The sequence below is a fragment of the Coregonus clupeaformis genome, chromosome 10 (genome assembly GCF_020615455.1).
Source record: "Coregonus clupeaformis isolate EN_2021a chromosome 10, ASM2061545v1, whole genome shotgun sequence".
Lineage (NCBI taxonomy): Eukaryota > Metazoa > Chordata > Actinopteri > Salmoniformes > Salmonidae > Coregonus > Coregonus clupeaformis.
In genome coordinates, this window is record NC_059201.1 from 33,634,529 (window position 1) to 33,648,464 (window position 13,936).

At 41.4% G+C, this 13,936-nt stretch overlaps 1 pseudogene; it reads right to left on the bottom strand.

The window, feature by feature from the left end:
* LOC121575796 overlaps positions 1-13,936 on the bottom strand; it is a 62,470-nt pseudogene that overhangs the window by 40,300 nt on the left and 8,234 nt on the right.

Below are 13,936 nucleotides of genomic sequence, written 5' to 3' on the forward strand. Positions count from 1 at the left end.
AGATTCCCACTCGACCTACAGTACCAGTCAAACGTTTAGACACACCTACTCATTAAAGGGTTTTTCAAATAGCCACCCTTTGCCTTGATGACAGCTTTGAACACTCTTGGCATTCTCTCAACCAGTTTCACCTGGAATGCTTTTCCAGCAGTCTTGAAGGAGTTCCCACATACAGTGGGGAGAACAAGTATTTGATACACTGCCGATTTTGCAGGTTTTCCTACATACAAAGCATGTAGAGGTCTGTAATTTTTATTATAGGTACACTTCAACTGTGAGAGACTAAAACAAAAATCCAGAAATCACATTGTATGATTTTTAAGTAATTAATTTGCATTTTATTGCATGACATAAGTATTTGATCACCTACCAACCAGTAAGAATTCCGGCTCTCACAGACCTGTTAGTTTTTCTTTAAGAAGCCCTCCTGTTCTCCACTCATTACCTGTAGTAACTGCACCTGTTTGAACTCGTTACCTGTATAAAAGACACCTGTCCACACACTCAATCAAACAGACTCCAACCTCTCCACAATGGCCAAGATCAGAGGGCTGTGTAAGGACATCAGGGATACAATTGTAGACCTGCACAAGGCTGGGATGGGCTACAGGACAATAGGCAAGCAGCTTGGTGAGAAGGCAACAACTGTTGGCGCAATTATTAGAAAATGGAAGAAGTTCAAGATGACGGTCAATCACCCTCGGTCTGGTGCTCCATGCAAGATCTCACCTCGTGGGGCATCAATGATCATGAGGAAGGTGAGGGATCAGCCCAGAACTACACGGCAGGACCTGGTCAATGACCTGAAGAGAGCTGGGACCACAGTCTCAAAGATAACCATTAGTAACACACTACGCCTGTCACGGAATCAGCCGAGACTGCTCCTCCTCCTTGCTCGGGCAGGCTTCGGCGTTCGTCGTCCCCGGAGTACTAGCTGCTACCGATCTATGTTTCTGTGTTTGACCTGTTTTGTCTTGATTGTGTACACCTGTTTCCTATTATGTTGTATTGTATTCCCTATGTGTGTGATTGTTCTCGTCATTTTCGGCAGTTGCTATTGTGCGGGTATTCTCCTCCCTGTTTGGAGGTTGTTTTGTACTCTGGTTACTTTGTTAGTAAAAGTATGTTTCCAGTAGCTCGGTGTCCTGCGTTTGACTTCGCCTACCGCATTCACGTCGCACTTTGACAACGCCGTCATGGATTAAAATCCTGCAGCGCACGCAAGGTCCCCCTGCTCAAGCCAGCGCATGTCCAGGCCCGTCTGAAGTTTGCCAATGACCATCTGGATGATCCAGAGGAGGAATGGGAGAAGGTCATGTGGTCTGATGAGACAAAAATATAGTTTTTTGGTCTAAACTCCACTCGTCGTGTTTGGAGGAAGAAGAAGGATGAGTACATCCCCAAGAACACCATCCCAACCGTGAAGCATGGAGGTGGAAACATCATTCTTTGGGGATGCTTTTCTATAAAGGGAACAGGACGACTGCACCGTATTGAGGGGAGGATGGATGGGGCCATGTATCGCGAGATCTTGGCCAACAACCTCCTTTCGTCAGTAAGAGCATTGAAGATGGATCGTGGCTGGGTCTTCCAGCATGACAACGACCCGAAACACACAGCCAGGGCAACAAAGGAGTGGCTCCGTAAGAAGCATCTCAAGGTCCTGGAGTGGCCTAGCCAGTCTCCAGACCTGAACCCAATAGAAAATCTTTGGAGGGAGCTGAAAGTCCGTATTGCCCAGCGACAGCCCCGAAACCTGAAGGATCAGGAGAAGGTCTGTATGGAGGAGTGGGCCAAAATCCCTGCTGCAGTGTGTGCAAACCTGGTCAAGACCTACAGGAAACGTATGATCTCTGTAATTGCAAACAAAGGTTTCTGTACCAAATATTAGGTTCTGCTTTTCTGATGTATCAAATACTTATGTCATGCAATAAAATGCAAATTAATTACTTAAAAATCATACAATGTGATTTTCTGGATTTTTTTAGATTCCGCCTCTCACAGTTGAAGTGTACCTATGATCAAAATTACAGACCTCTACATGCTTTGTAAGTAGGGAAACCTGCAAAATCGGCAGTGTATCAAATACTTGTTCTCCCCACTGTATGCTGAGCACTTGTTGGCTTCTTTTCCTTCACTCTGCAGTCCGACTCATCCCAAACCATCTCAATTGGGTTGAGGTCGGGGGATTGTGGAGGCCAGGTCATCTGATGCAGCACTCCATCTTAGTAAAATAGCCCTTACACAGCCTGGAGGTGTGTTGGGTCATTGTCCTGTTGAAAAACAAATGATAGTCCCACTAAGCCCAAACCAGACAGGATGGCGTATAGCTGAAGAATGCTGTGGTAGCCATGCTGGTTAAGTGTGCCTTGAATTCTAAACAAATCACAGACAGTGTCACCAGCAAAACACCCCCACACCATAACACCTCCTCTTCCATGCTTTACGGTGGGAAATACACATGCGGAGATCATCTGTTCACCCACACCACGTCTCACAAAGACACGGCGGTTGGAATAATACATCTCAAATTTGGACTCCAGACCAAAGGACACATTTCCACCGGTCTAATTTCCATTGCTCATGTTTCTTGGCCCAAGCAGGTCTCTTCTTATTATTGGTGTCCTTTAGTAGTGGTTTCTTTGCAGCAATTCGACCATGAAGGCCTGATTCACACAGTCCCCTCTGAACAGTTGATGTTGAGATGTGTCTGTGACTTGAACTCTGAAGCATTTATTTGGGCTGCAATTTCTGAAGCAGGTAGCTCCAATGAACTTATACTCTGCAGCAGAGGTAACTCTGGGTCTTCCATTCCTGTTGCGGTCCTCATGAGAGACAGTTTCATCATAGTGCTTGATGGTTTTTGCGACTGCACTTGAAGAAACTTTCAAAGTTCTTTAAATGTTCCGTATTGACTGACCTTCATGTCTTAAAGTAATGATGGACTGTCGTTTCTCTTTGCTTATTTGAGCTGTTCTTGCCATAACATGGACTTGTTCTTTTACCAAATAGGGCTATCTTCTGTACACTCCCCCTACGTTGTCACAACACAACTGATTGGCTCAAACGCATTAAGAAGGAAAGAAATTCCACAAATTAACTTTTCAGAAGGCACACCTGTTAATTGAAATGCATTCCAGGTGACTACCTCATGAAACTGGTTGAGATAATGGCAAGAGTGTGCAAAGCTGTCATCAAGGCAAAGGGTGGCTATTTGAAGAATCTCAAATATAAAATATATTTTGATTTGTTTAACACTTTTTTGGTTACTACATGATTCTATATGTGTTATTTCATAGTTGTGATGTCTTCACTATTATTCTACAATGTAAAAAAATGTAAAAATAAAGAATAACCCTTGAATGAGTAGGTGTGTCAAAACTTTTGACTGGTACTGTATGTCACAACACTCCTTCCCTGGCAATAGATACAAGTCTGGATGGGGGGATGGCTGGAAAGAAAATGGTAATTGTGTTGAAATCTACATTTTAAGGAAAGCTCTAACAGTTGAGAAATGAAATTATGATCTGTTCTAGACAGACTACATTCTAGAAACAAAGGCATCCAAATGAACCAATACCACAGGGACACGTTTCCAAATGACCTTTACAAAACCAACTCTGTAGTCTTAATGTCAATCTCATCATCAATCCAGTGAAATGTTATCACCTACTGTGAAACCACAACCTCACAACTGACAGTACCCAGAAAAACTATTTAGAATAATGAATATACAATGTTTAAATAGTACTAATTATGTATACATTAACGTACATTTATCACGTCAAGTTCCTTCTTTGTTGTCTGTATTTTTACACCACCTGCTGGTGGGAATCTGACTTTGTCCGAGCTGAGTTACAACTATAGGTTACTACATTAATTAAAGCATAATACTACAGATATAACAGCAAATTAATGTAAAGTGGTAGCACATGATTTGGGGATGAACTATCCCTTTACATGTAGTGCTTGTTGAGGAGAGTGGGAGGATGAGCTCACCTGCCTCTCCCTGCTGGGTGGAGTCTGGGCTCAGACCAGACCACCATCGGCAGAACTTCAGCTGACCCTGGATCTTCTCGTCTTCAAACAGGTCAGCACCACAGAGACAAAACGGTCGGTGTCATGACAGATTATAATGTAATAAAACTTATATCATCCGTGCAGTTGTTAAATGTCATACAATGACTAAATTATGGGGTAGTATTCTTTGGATGACTCACAGGTAATGGTCATGGCAGAATATTCCTCGGCGTCTAGCCTTAACCCGTCTCCTCTCTGACGCTGTGGTCCTATCTGGGTTTCGGACATTGATGACATCACTCAGCTCCTCCTGATTGGACAATCCTACATTAGATCTTCACATGCTGTACTTGATGTTATGTTTTCCTGCTCATATGATCAGGAAGAACTCCTGGCCTTTCTTATGTGAACTATACCAATCACATTCTAAACCTACTAGCAGTGATTTCAAAGGACACCATTCCATACTCATTTCTAGTCATTGTCTTCAAGAAGCACAGAGTGACTCAGTGCAGTATTGCCAAGCCAATTACCTTTAAAATGTATTATTAAAAAATATATCTAATAATTTTTGGCCCAAAGTAACTTTGTTTTACATTTTTGTTTTTTGTAAAACTATTTTTTATTTATCTATTATTATTTATTTTTCTGGGGGGATGGATCAGCTTAATATTGCAGATAGATTGTATCTTCTATCAATGTAATTGTCTGCATCACTTCCAATCCCCCATGTTTTTTATATATATACTCCCATTTATTACTTTTCAACCCTGCCATCCTTTCCCTACTTGGAGTAAATTAGTGAACAACAATGCCCAGGCCTCTACTTCCGGTCTATACTTACTATCTACACCTTATGGACACAGTTCATTTTACAATAATTATATATATATATATATATATATATATATTTTTATTTTTATTTTTTTTGCCCCTGAACTTCTTCTACTCTCAACCTCTCCGATCATTTTCATGATGTCCATCCGAGTTTGCTTCTACAGTGGGGGGAGAACAAGTATTTGATACACTGCCGATTTTGCAGGTTTTCCTACTTACAAAGCATGTAGAGGTCTGTAATTTTTATCATAGGTACACTTCAACTGTGAGAGACGGAATCTAAATCAAAAATCCAGAAAATCACATTGTATGATTTTTAAGTAATTAATTTGCATTTTATTGCATGACATAAGTATTTGATCACCTACCAACCAGTAAGAATTCCGGCTCTCACAGACCTGTTAGTTTTTCTTTAAGAAGCCCTCCTGTTCTCCACTCATTACCTGTATTAACTGCACCTGTTTGAACTCGTTACCTGTATAAAAGACACCTGTCCACACACTCAATCAAACAGACTCCAACCTCTCCACAATGGCCAAGACCAGAGAGCTGTGTAAGGACATCAGGTATAAAATTCTAGACCTGCACAAGGCTGGAATGGGCTACAGGACAATAGGCAAGCAGTTGGTGAGAAGGCAACAACTGTTGGCGCAATTATTAGAAAATGGAAGAAGTTCAAGATGACGGTCAATCACCCTCGGTCTGGGGCTCCATGCAAGATCTCACCTCGTGGGGCATCAATAATCATGAGGAAGGTGAGGGATCAGCCCAGAACTACACGGCAGGACCTGGTCAATGACCTGAAGAGAGCTGGGACCACAGTCTCAAAGATAACCATTAGTAACACACTACGCCGTCATGGATTAAAATCCTGCAGCGCACGCAAGGTCCCCCTGCTCAAGCCAGCGCATGTCCAGGCCCGTCTGAAGTTTGCCAATGACCATCTGGATGATCCAGAGGAGGAATGGGAGAAGGTCATGTGGTCTGATGAGACAAAAATATAGCTTTTTGGTCTGAACTCCACTCGCCGTGTTTGGAGGAAGAAGAAGGATGAGTACAACCCCAAGAACACCATCCCAACCGTGAAGCATGGAGGTGGAAACATCATTCTTTGGGGATGCTTTTCTGCAAAGGGGGCAGGACGACTGCACCGTATTGAGGGGAGGATGGATGGGGCCATGTATCGCGAGATCTTGGCCAACAACCTCCTTCCCTCAGTAAGAGCATTGAAGATGGGTCGTGGCTGGGTCTTCATAACGGTCCTCTTAGTATATCAAAAAAGGTTTGGTATACCTCTACTGGTATGCCATCCAACCCTGGAGTTTTCCCAGACTTAAAGTCTTTAATTGCATCCAGAAGTTCCTCCTCTGTAATTTCACCTTCACATGAGTCTTTCTGTGTGGCTGTTAATTTGACATTATCAATAGAAAAAAAATCTCTACAATTAGCTTCAGTTAGAGGAGATGGAGGCAACTGAAATTTGGTGAATTATGGGTAACTCCGTCAATTGTAACCAGTTTCATTAAGTTCTTTTTGGTAGCATTCCTATGTTGAAGATTAAAAAATAATTTTGTGCATTTTTCCCCATATTCCATCCAGTTCGCTTTATTTTTGTAATATATTACACTTGATCTTTCTTGAATAAGTTTCTCCATTTCTTTTTGTTTTTCCTCTAATTTATTCTGAGCCTCTATGTTACAGTTGTTATTGCCATCTATCTGTTCTGTTAGACTTTCTATTTCCTTTCTTAGTATAAACTCTTTTGACCTAAATTTGACCTAAATTTGACCCTTTTGACCTAAATCCCAGCTTTTGTTTTCAAGATGAGTACTGAATTGCATGGCCTCTAAAGGCACATTTAAAGGTGTCCCATACAATAAGGGGATTCGCTGTACCTATGTTATGTTGGAAAAAGTCAGTTATAAATTCATTTGTTCTAATTATAAATAAATTATCATCCAATAGGCTTTGATTACATTTCCGATATCCTCGCCCACGTGGAAATTCAGTAAGAGTAATGTATTTGCCTATTATATGATGGTCCGACCGCATTCTGTCCCCTATCAACACTTTAAAAAAAACTTTTGGTGCCAACGAGAATGAGATAAGAAAGAAGTCAAGACGACTAGCTTGATTCAGTCTCCGCCATGTATATCTCACTAGATCAGTATATTTAAGCCTCCATATGCAGTGGGGAGAACAAGTATTTGATACACTGCCGATTTTGCAGGTTTTCCTACTTACAAAGCATGTAGAGGTCTGTAATTTTTATCATAGGTACACTTCAACTGTGAGTGACGGAATCTAAAACAAAAATCCAGAAAATCACATTGTATGATTGTTTTGTAATTAATTTGCATTTTGGCCCACTCCTCCATACAGACCTTCTCCAGATCCTTCAGGTTTCGGGGCTGTTGCTGGGCAATACGGACTTTCAGCTCCCTCCAAAGATTTTCTATTGGGTTCAGGTCTGGAGACTGGCTAGGCCACTCCAGGACCTTGAGATGCTTCTTACGGAGCCACACCTTAGTTGCCCTGGCTGTGTGTTTCGGGTCGTTGTCATGCTGGAAGACCCAGCCATGACCCATCTTCAACGCTCTTACTGAGGGAAGGAGGTTGTTGGCCAAGATCTCGCGATACATGGCCCCATCCATCCTCCCCTCAATACGGTGCAGTCGTCCTGTCCCCTTTGCAGAAAAGCATCCCCAAAGAATGATGTTTCCACCTCCATGCTTCACAGTTGGGATGGTGTTCTTGGGGTTGTACTCATCCTTCTTCTTCCTCCAAACACGGTGAGTGGAGTTTAGACCAAAAAGCTCTATTTTTGTCTCATCAGACCACATGACCTTCTCCCATTCCTCCTCTGGATCATCCAGATGGTCATTGGCAAACTTCAGACGGGGCTGGACATGCACTGGCTTGAGCAGGGGGACCTTGCGTGTGCTGCATGATTTTAATCCATGATGGCGTAGTGTGTTACTAATAGTTTTCTTTGAGACTGTGGTCCCAGCTCTCTTCAGGTCATTGACCAGGTCCTGCCGTGTAGTTCTGGACTGATCCCTCACCTTCCTCATGATCATTGATGCCCCACAAGGTGAGATCTTGCATGGAGCCCCAGACCGAGGGTGATTGACCGTCATCTTGAACTTCTTCCATTTTCTAATAATTGCGCCAACAGTTGTTGCCTTCTCACCAAGCTGCTTGCCTATTGTCCTGTAGCCCATCCCAGCCTTGTGCAGGTCTACAATTTTATCCCTGATGTCCTTACACAGCTCTCTGGTCTTGTCCATTGTGGAGAGGTTGGAGTCTGTTTGATTGAGTGTGTGGACAGGTGTCTTTCATACAGGTAACAAGTTCAAACAGGTGAAGTTAATACAGGAAATGAGTGGAGAACAGGAGGGCTTCTTAAAGAAAAACTAACAGGTCTGTGAGAGCCGGAATTCTTACTGGTTGGTAGGTGATCAAATACTTATGTCATGCAATAAAATGCAAATTAATTACTTAAAAATCATACAATGTGATTTTCTGGATTTTTGATTTAGATTCCGTCTCTCACAGTTGAAGTGTACCTATGATAAAAATTACAGACCTCTACATGCTTTGTAAGTAGGAAAACCTGCAAAATCGGCAGTGTATCAAATACTTGTTCTCCCCACTGTATCTACTAGTTCTAATGTATCCATGACATTCACAATTTCCTTAAGAGCATGTGGGTGATTGTTTGTGGTGTGATTTCCTTTACGGTCCATTGAGCTATTTAAAACAGTATTATAATCCCCCACCATAATAATATTGTCTTGAATTGCTTGCAGGGTTGATCATTTATTATATATATTGTCAAAGAATTGTGGATCATCATTATTTGGTCCGTAAAAGTTAATGAGCCATATCTGTTTATGGTCCAATAACATATTTAAAATAATCCATCTACCTTGCGTATCTATTTGGACAATTTGCACATTCAGATCGAAATTACTATTAATTAATATCATCACCCCTTTTGAATTTCTTTGCCCATGGGAGAAGTATATTTCCCCCCCCCCCCATTCTTTTTTCCACGCTACTTCATCTCGAATTGTTGAATGAGTTTCCTGTATACAATAGATATTATATTCCTTCTCTTTGAGCCATGTAAATATTGTTCTTCTTTTGTTATTATCAGCTAAGCCATTACAATTATAACTGGCTATACTTATTTCACCATACACCATAATGAGATACAAGTTTCAAGTCTATTTATCATTATATATGTTTGTAAATGTACCACCCCCCCACAACAGATGCCAGACAAGCACACACGCACATACTCACATACTCCAACTATTTTGTTACATATACATTATTCATACAAGCCAATGACCTTACCTGCAGTCTAGTGAACACTCCGGACCTCTGATTCCCAAAGCCATACTTCTGCAGTTCTTTCAGCTGCTCCTCAGAGGTCTCCATGTACACCTGCTGCTCAATCTGCCAGTCAAAATTGTCTTCATCATCATTTTCCTCACCTTTCATACTCCCACTGCACGCCTCTGTAATGTAAAGCATCAATGTCTTGATGAGAAACCAAACCATTCAGCCAAATCGTATTACTAAAATCACCAATGACAAAATCCAGTGGGGGTTTCTGTCCTCAGTCCTTACATCAATAAAGCTTCCAACCACATACTGCTACATTAATCTAATCTAACATCTCAGTCTCTTCAACCAGGGCCCAGTTTTTCTAAAGTTATCTATCTGGATTTCGCCTATTGGATAAGATTAAATGCATAGAATTAGAATGAATAGAACAGGAGTCCCCATTCAAGTCAATGATTTGTCTGTTCTGTTCATTCTATTTCTATGCATTTAATCCTATCCGATAGGAGAAATTCAGATAGATACTTTTGACAAACTGGGGCCAGGATACTCTTCAACATATCCAGGTCTACCACCAGAGGCTTGGGTGAGTGGGAGCCGTTGGGAGCCAGGAGACTGGTCAGCATCTGGAGCCCTTGAAAGTGCTCCCCTGCAGTCTCCTTGGAGACACATCACAGAGAGAGCAGGTGAAACAAGCGGCAGCAGAGATCTGCGATTTAAAAAATGCAACAATAGAATGTTTAGCTGTACAAGATGTATAGATGTAGACAATGTGGAAGCAAATGGGATAGAATTGTCTTCCTCTAAACTGTCCTGAAGCATCAGATCATTTCTGTTAATCAATTAGATACGGCTCCTTACATGTACTGTAGTACAATAAATGTTAATGATAAATGCATAATTGAATCTCTGCAGAACAGACACCTATCCAGTCTAAAGCAGAAGTTTGGTTCTCTCAAAAGAGCAATTAAAAGAGAAAGACTACACAATCTATAAAATATGTGACCATTCCTTCACGTCTAGACAAGGAGATAATTTTAAACATTTTAAAGAACTCATAAAACTTTCAACACTTTGGAGTATTTATCTTTAAAATGCTTTATGCTAGTTGGCTAATTGCCTTGACTGTGGGCTCCAAAAGAGGCATCTTAATGATTACTAATTACGAGTGCAAACGGGGATACCCATTAGAGAAGCTTTATTAGCAGCAGTGGCTTATTTAGACAGTTTGTCAAACAGGACATCGCTGATCGAGGGCCAATGAGGTGTAAGTGTAGATAAGACTAACACTCCACCAACCCAACATAATTAAGAGATCATTTGAAATGAAACTCATTAAAGAGAGATAGGAGTGTTCCATTCCTAACTGATAAAATTGCTTTGCCGCTTACACTAGTGATAAACACTTTGAATCAAAGTAGCCTCACGAGAATGAGTTGGTAAATAAAATAAATGAATAAAACATAAAAGGCCATGTGTCACTAAGTAGGCCTGTAAGAGGCATTCATTATTACATCACAGACAGCTCAAATTGTCCTTCATATCTAATAGCATAGCCAGCGATTAAGCCTGGGTGACTGACTGACTTGAGTAAGTCTTAAAGAGCCCCAGGGATCAATCCCACTGACTGCTATCAGCCCCATGACTCCGGGTCCTGCTAGAGTATCTCTGACTAGCTGTAGTACTAACCGCAGTCTAGTGAGAAAAGAGAACATCCTCCTAATCACATGTAAAGCAGATCTGATTACAAGGAGGTCAAACGCACTGACAATGATAGGGTCACATTGCTTTTTAATGAAAGGGTGAATACTGCATTATCCGTTTTTCCCCTATATTCATTTAGCAGCTAAATCGTTGCCGCCACTCCAAAAAATATTATTAAAAATATTATATATACACTATGCATTCGGAAGCATGGAGGTGGAAACATCATTCTTTGGGGATGCTTTTCTGCAAAGGGGACAGGACGACTGCACCGTATTGAGGGGAGGATGGATGGGGCCATGTATCGCGAGATCTTTGCCAACAACCTCCTTCCATCAGTAAGAGCATTGAAGATGGATCGTGGCTGGCTCTTCCAGCATGACAACGACCCGAAACACACAGCCAGGGCAACTAAGGAGTGGCTCCGTAAGAAGCATCTCAAGGTCCTGGAGTGGCCTAGCCAGTCTCCAGACATGAACCCAATAGAACATCTTTGGAGAGAGCTGAAAGTCTGTATTGCCCAGCGACAGCCCCGAAACCTGAAGGATCTGGAGAAGGTCTGTATGGAGGAGTGGGCCAAAATCCCTGCTGCAGTGTGTGCAAACCTGGTCAAGACCTACAGGAAATGTATGATCTCTGTAATTGCAAACAAAGGTTTCTGTACCAAATATTAAGTTCTGCTTTTCTGATGTATCAAATACTTATGTCATACAATAAAATGCAAATTAATTACTTAAAAATCATACAATGTGATTTTCTGGATTTTTGTTTTAGATTCCGTCTCTCACAGTTGAAGGGTACCTATGATAAAAATTACAGACCTCTACATGCTTTGTATGTAGGAAAACCTGCAAAATCGGCAGTGTATCAAATACTTGTTCTCCCCACTGTAGGGGAAAAAAGTATTTAGTCAGCCACCAATTGTGCAAGTTCTCCCACTTAAAAAGATGAGAGAGGCCTGTAATTTTCATCATAGGTACACGTCAACTATGACAGACAAAAATTTTAATGAATTTATTTGCAAATTATGGTGGAAAATAAGTATTTGGTCAATAACAAAAGTTTCTCAATACTTTGTTATATACCCTTTGTTGGCAATGACACAGGTCAAATGTTTTCTGTAAGTCTTCACAAGGTTTTCACACACTGTTGCTGGTATTTTGGTCCATTCCTCCATGCAGATCTCCTCTAGAGCAGTGATGTTTTGGGGCTGTCGCTGGGCAACACGGACTTTCAACTCCCTCCAAAGATTTTCTATGGGGTTGAGATCTGGAGACTGGCTAGGCCACTCCAGGACCTTGAAATGCTTCTTACGAAGCCACTCCTTCATTGCCCGGGCGGTGTGTTTGGGATCATTGTCATGCTGAAAGACCCAGCCACGTTTCATCTTCAATGCCCTTGCTGATGGAAGGAGGTTTTCACTCAAAATCTCACGATACATGGCCCCATTCATTCTTTCCTTTACACGGATCAGTCGTCCTGGTCCCTTTGCAGAAAAACAGCCCCAAAGCATGATGTTTCCACCCCCATGCTTCACAGTAGGTATGGTGTTCTTTGGATGCAACTCAGCATCCTTTGTCCTCCAAACACGACGAGTTGAGTTTTTACCAAAAAGTTCTATTTTGGTTTCATCTGACCATATGACATTCTCCCAATCCTCTTCTGGATCATCCAAATGCACTCTAGCAAACTTCAGACGGGCCTGGACATGTACTGGCTTAAGCAGGGGGACATGTCTGGCACTGCAGGATTTGAGTCCCTGGCGGCGTAGTGTGTTACTGATGGTAGGCTTTGTTACTTTGGTCCCAGCTCTCTGCAGGTCATTCACTAGGTCCCCCCGTGTGGTTCTGGGATTTTTGCTCAACGTTCTTGTGATCATTTTGACCCCACGGGGTGAGATCTTGCGTGGAGCCCCAGATCGAGGGAGATTATCAGTGGTCTTGTATGTCTTCCATTTCCTAATAATTGCTCCCACAGTTGATTTCTTCAAACCAAGCTGCTTACCTATTGCAGATTCAGTCTTCCCAGCCTGGTGCAGGTCTACAATTTTGTTTCTGGTGTCCTTTGACAGCTCTTTGGTCTTGGCCATAGTGGAGTTTGGAGTGAGACTGTTTGAGGTTGTGGACAGGTGTATTTTATACTGATAACAAGTTCAAACAGGTGCCATTAATACAGGTAACGAGTGGAGGACAGAGAAGCCTCTTAAAGAAGAAGTTACAGGTCTGTGAGAGCCAGAAATCTTGCTTGTTTGTAGGTGACCAAATACTTATTTTCCACCATAATTTGCAAATAAATTCATTAAAAATCCTACAATGTAATTTTCTGGAGAAAGAATTCTCAATTTGTCTGTCATAGTTGACGTGTACCTATAATGAAAATTACAGGCCTCTCTCATCTTTTTAAGTGGGAGAACTTGCACAATTGGTGGCTGACTAAATACTTTTTTCCCCACTGTAGTATGAAAAAAGTATGAAGAATGTATGCACTCACTAAAACTATAAGTCGCTCTGGATAAGAGCGTCTGCTAAATGACTAAAATGTAATATATATATATATACAGCTGCGGAAAAAATTAAGACACCACTGCAAAATTATCAGTTTCTCTGGTTTTACTATTTATAGGTATATGTTTGGGTAAAAATAACAAATTCCAAATAAAAATATTGTCATTTAGAGAATTTATTTGCAGAAAATTACAACTGGTCAAATAACAAAAAAGATGCAGTGTTGTCAGACCTCGAGTAATGCAAAGAAAATAAGTTCATGTTCATTTTTAAACAACACAATACTAATGTTTTAACTTAGGAAGAGTTCAGATATCAATATTTGGTGGAATAACCCGGATTTTCAATTACAGCTTTCATGCGTCTTGGCATGCTCTCCACCAGTCTTTCACATTGATGTTGGGTGACTTTATGCCACTCCTGGCACAAAAATTCAAGCAGCTTAGCTTTGTTTGATGGCTTGTGACCATCCATCTTCCTCTTGATTACATTCCAGAAGTTTTCAATGGGGTTCA